At 53.5% G+C, this 5,567-nt stretch overlaps 1 non-coding gene across 1 annotated transcript; it reads right to left on the reverse strand.

Moving 5' to 3' along the window:
* Nucleotides 1-4,882: 4,882 nt before the first annotated feature.
* On the reverse strand, nucleotides 4,883-5,131 carry LOC112298958 (small Cajal body-specific RNA 6). Its single transcript, XR_002974192.2, has one exon. It is a non-coding gene; the product is annotated as a small Cajal body-specific RNA 6 (non-coding RNA).
* Nucleotides 5,132-5,567: the final 436 nt, after the last annotated feature.

Below are 5,567 nucleotides of genomic sequence, written 5' to 3' on the forward strand. Positions count from 1 at the left end.
CTAGCAACCCGGAGGGGCGTGGTCACGCTGCCTAAGGGGCGCGGCGGGAGGGGCGGGGCGGGGCGGGGCGAGCGCGTTCAGGTGTCCTCGCGCGACCCCAGGACCCCCAGCCGGCCCTTTCTCCTTGCCTCCGCCGGGCTCCTTCCCACATGCAGGCTCTGCGTTTGCCCTCGCAGGCCTGTGGGAAGCCAGCGGCTCCTGGCAAAAGACCCGAGACAAGCTTGCGGGCATCGAGCTTTTCTAGAGGGTGAAAGGGGGTTGAGCCCGCCCCTCCAGGTTCCCGGGACCCCCGCCCTGGGACTCGGCAGAAAGAAGGCCTTCAGTCCGGGCCAGCGCTGGAGAGAGTGACACAGGCCGGGACACAGGGGACACAGGTGTGCACCCTGGCCTGGTGCTGAACCCTGACGTCCTGCACACTCAACCCTGGGGCGAAGCAAGGGCACGCCCTCCGGTCTGTCGTCAGACCTGAAGGGTGAAGGTGAAACTACCAAGGTTTCAAAGGGCGAAGCCAGGACTGCCAGCCTCCCATCCGTCTGGAGATTGAATGACCGTGTTCAGAGCAGCGTTTTGTTATTTACTGTATGTAATCATATTACAACAGCCAGAAGTACAAACAACCTAAATCTCCCAAATGGGTGAATAGATAATCAAAGTACGGCCAGTCCATACCGTAGTAGAATTATTCCCCAGCCATGAAAGGAATGCAGCACCAGAGCTACAAGGTGAATGACCCTCGAAAACATTAAAGAAGCCAGACACAAAGGGCCACGATTCACAGGCACAGAATCTGTGTGAGACAGAAAGCGCACTGGGAGCTGGGGAGAGAGGACTAGAGCTGATGGGCGCCGAGCTCCTCTTCTGGGATGACCAACACCTTCCAGAACTAGGTAGAGGTGATGATTGTACAGCATCACGAATGCACGAAAGCCACCGAATTGCACACTTTAAAACAGTCCTGGCCGGGGTGACTCAGTAGGTCGGAGCATCATCTCATAAGCAAAAGGTTGCGAGTTCCATCCCTGCTTGGGCACATACCCAATTGCGGGTTGATGCCTAGTTCTAGCCCAAGCACCTGCGATCCTGGTCTGGGCAACGAATCGATGCTTCTCCCTGGCGTGGGTGTTTCTCTTTCTCCCTCTCTCTCTAAAAGCAATGAAAAAAAAGTCCTTGGATTAGAACTAAAAGCAATTTTTTAATGGTTAAAATGGTGAATTTTAGATTATGGGAATTTTAATTCATTTTAAAAAGGCACAGGCCCTGGCCTGGTAGCTCATTGGGTTAGGGCATCATCCTGAGGCACCAAGGTTGCTGGTTCCATCCGCAGTTGGTGCACATACAAGAATCAACCAGTGAGCCCCTGGCTGGTGCGCTGCAGTGGACTGAGTGCCAGCCTGGGAACCAAAAGGTCACCTGCTGGGTTTCCAGTCAGGGGCACATGCCTGGGTTGAGGGCCAGGTCTCCAGTAGGGGGCACATGAGAGGCAAAAGATCAATGTTTCTCTCTCTTTCTTCCTTCCTTCCCCTCTCTCTAAAAATAAACAAATACAATCCTTAAAAAAATAAAAACTGAAATGTACGTTAAAAAAAACACAGATCAACCTTGGGGACTGAACCCAGATTCTGTGCTGGGGTTCCACAGGTCCCCACCGCCTCACGGGAATGCCTGCAGTTCCCCGAGTGCATTAATGTTCTTGCCCAGGGCCCCTGCCCATGCTGCCCTGTCCTCACGTAAGGTGTCCGTTCCCTGCCTTTGCTCAGCTAAGCTCCCTCTGCCCTCCCCCATCCTCAGTGAAGAACACTGAACCAGTGCCCAGGATGTGCACAAATGACAGACACGTCTGAACAGGAGTGGAGGGACCACCACCTTTGAAGGTAGTGGCTGGGGGGGGGGGCTCAGGGGCCAGGTGCCCAAGTTTCCATCCTTGCTCTGCCACCAGCTGTGCCACCTGGGGCAGGTAACTCAGCTGCCCTGTGCCTCTGTTTTCTCATCTGCGAAACAGGGATAAGCTCATGAGACCCCAAGGGCTGTGCAGAAGGCTAGCAGGTCGCCACTCGCACACCTCAGAGCAGGGCCTGGAAACAAGTTAGTGCTGTGTAAATGCTAGTTGTTCTCATTGCTGCTGTGCGTTTGGGAGATGAGTCCTCACACAGCTGGCAGCAGCGATGTTTGCCCGCAGAGCAGTCGATGGTGCCCAGGCTGGACACTCCCCTCCTGCTCAGATCCGCTGGGGCAGGACCTGAGCCCACCCCTCGCCCTGGGACCTGAGTCTGTGTGCCGAGGGGTGGGGCCAGCACTAACAATTATTCCTGTCTAATTAACAAAATTCACCAGCCGAGTCTCTGTCCAGGGGTTCAGGATGGACAAGCCAACCACGGGCAAGGACTATGGTCAAGTTCCAGGCAGCACCTTGTGGGCACTGGGCTGTAGTCTGTGGCTTCTGGCAGCTTCCACGGGAAGGTAACTTTTCTCTGAGATCTGAAGGAGGAATGACCCCAGCCTGTGGGAGGGGGGCCAGCACGTAGGGCCCCCAGTGGGACCTGGAGGGTCTCCCAAGGGTCAAAGGCAGTGTGCATAGGTGCTTGCTTGGGTGTGTGTCTCACCCAGCTAACGCCCAGCTATTGGCCCAGGAAAATCTGGAAAATGTCGGGTCACCCTAGGCTCAGGCTCTGGCTAGAGGAAGGCATTGGTGGGAGTTGGGAAGAGCAGCCTTTCAGGTTCTGGGTGCCCTGTGCCAACCCCATGACTAATAGGGCAGAGGCAAGCATCCCTAACCCGCACTAGGACAGAAACGGAAGTGAGTTCATGCCCGTCAGCAACATCCCACCAACGGCCAGGCAGGTGCAGGCCAGGCCCAGGCTCAGGATGGGATCTAGCTCCCACAGGCGTTTGCTCCAGAGGCAGCCGCTAGCCACTCGTGGCTGTTTAGCTCAATTAAACAAATTAAAGTGAAAACCCAGCTCCTCAGCCTCACTAGCCACATCCGGAGGGCCCAGGGGCGCCTGGGTTGGACGGCACAGCAGAGTGTTTCCATCGTCCCAGAAAGCTTGCTTGGGCCCCTGGCGACCAGGGGTCTCAGCTGGGGTGGAGCTGTGGGAGGCATTTGGCAGTGTCCCCCAGTCACAGCAGGGGGCGGTGTTGCTGGCACATCGTGGGTGGAGGTCAGGATGCTCCTACAGTACACTGGGGCACCCCAAATGTCAGTGAGTCTCAGGTGGAGACCCCCCTGTCCTAGACCGAGCCCTGTGGTCCTGTTATGGTGTCCCGAGCTCACTAGTAGAGCTAGAAAGTAAAGAAGTGCTTGAAAACAAAACTAAACAACAACCCACAGCAAGGTGGTTGTGTTAAAGGAACACAAGGGAAGGAGCTCCCAAGAGCTAAAGCTGGAATAATTTATTTTATTTTTTTAATTAAAAAATTATTGTTTTCAATTATAGTCTGCATTTTCTCCCCACCCCTCCCCCCTAAAGCTGGAATAATTTAAACAAAATAAATAACAGTGTTGGATGGAAACACAGAGCATAAAAATGGGTATCTATTTGTTCATACTGATATATAAATGATTGAAAAAATAGGTAAAGGGGAGAAGAGACAAATATCCCGTGCAGAAGAACGTCAAGTAATTTACGAAGCTGCTCTGCCCTCCTCTGCCCTCCACAAAGGCATCACTCCCTGCTCTGTAAGGTGTGCGCGGGCTTAGTAACCTCCCCGAGAGCACAAGACCAGGAGGAAGGGAGGGAATGACAAGTGGAGACACCTAGAAACCACCTCAGCCAGGTGACTGAAGTCACGTCATCGTGACTCGTGTGGAGAGCACGACCTTGACGTGACCAAGGACGAGGTGCTCTGCCTCCCTGGTCTCCCTCCCCCACGCCACGAGGCCACACCTACTGTGACAGAACCGGCGCCCGGATCCCGGCAGAGGGACCTTCTGCACAAGCCCCGCCCACCACTCAGCCCCTTCCCGGTCGCCCAAGCACCGGGACCATCCCAGCGGCAGTCGGCGCCCCCGGGAGCCCGCGGAGTCCCGCCGCCTACTGGTCAGGGGAGGTTCTGCCGCAGAAGAGGAACAATAGGTTGTAGAACCGAGGAAGTGAAGTGTGTGTGGACTTCGGGTACAAAAAGGTATCAGTGCTGCCTCATGAATTGTAACAAGTGCCCCCACCCCCTGTGAGTGTGAGATATCGGGGAGACCGTGGAGGCGGGGATGGGGACTGGTAGGGACTCTGTGTACTATCTTCGTACTTTACCAACATGTAAAACTGGTCTAAAATAAGTTTATTAAAACAGTAATTTTAAAAATATTTATTTATTTATTTTGCCGTAGGATCCCGATTGTTACCACAAGTTAAAGATCTTCCCCATCATTCCTCGTTGGGCAGTAATTTTAATGAGTATTTAAATCTGCCATCCCTTGAGATGGAAAGAATTCAAGCACACAAAACCCATCTGAAGGGTTGCCTGTGGGGTCACGGGAACAGAAGCAGGGAATGAATGAGTAAAATATTATATAAATAGATGAAACAAGAGAGGGCCTGGCACCTGTGAATCATGCTCAGGTCCCGTGACCGAGGCATGACCTGACCCTCGGAGAAAGAAGGAAACCGACTGCAAAGTGGGCAGGCTAGTCTGCAAGCCTCCCCTGCTTTTGGTGAGCTTGGCGAGGCCTCTGAGCCTCAGTTTACTCTTCTGTTAAAGGGGGCAGGGAGGGGATGCAGCAGCCACAGCTGCTCCCCACCCCCCCCACCCCCAGTAGGGCCTCCATCCAGGGGAAAGGAAGGCCAGAGCTAGGGGTATAGGGGGAGCAGAGCTGCCCAGAAACACCAGCATCACACTGGTGAAAACAACAAATTGAAACGCTGTGATTTTTGTTTTCCCAAGCAGAGGTCTCAGCGTGAAAGTCAGATCAGAACCAGATACAACCCTCCCGCGATCACATCCCTTCACAGACTGGCTGTGGGACGCCAACCGCGAGTCCTCCCTGGGCTTGCCGAGGAGCACAGGCCCGGGGCATCGCCGTGTGGCAGCGCCCTTGTGCCCAGCAGAGCGCTGCTGGGGCCAGCTGGGAGCGAGGGGCTGGGAAACGCTGTGATTTAAGAAACACACAAATATAAGCTCCAGCACAAATAACACCTCCCCCCTTTAAAAAAATATTTTAAGATTTTATTTATTTACTTTTCAAGAGAGGGGAAGGGAGGAAGAAAGAGCAGAGAAACAGCAATCTGTGAGAAGTACACCAATCAGTTGCATTTCACATGCCCCCAACTGGGGACCTGGCCTGCAACCCTGGCACGTGCCCAGAGTGGGAATTGAACTGGCAACCTTTCAGTTTGCAGGCCAGAGCTCAATCCACGGAGCCACACCTGCCAGGGTGCCCTATTTTTATTACAAAATCATAAGCATGTAATTCTGTAATGTAACAATATCACACTCAAGCGCACCATATGACATTTCAGGTGAAATGTTCAAATTAAAACTGTAAATCATTACATCCATATTATGACCCTACCAACCACATTCAAACAGGTGTCACTTCTACCGGACCCTGTAGAACTGTTTTTAAATATACA

Source organism: Desmodus rotundus, chromosome 9 (assembly GCF_022682495.2).
Source record: "Desmodus rotundus isolate HL8 chromosome 9, HLdesRot8A.1, whole genome shotgun sequence".
Classification (NCBI taxonomy): Eukaryota; Metazoa; Chordata; class Mammalia; order Chiroptera; family Phyllostomidae; genus Desmodus; species Desmodus rotundus.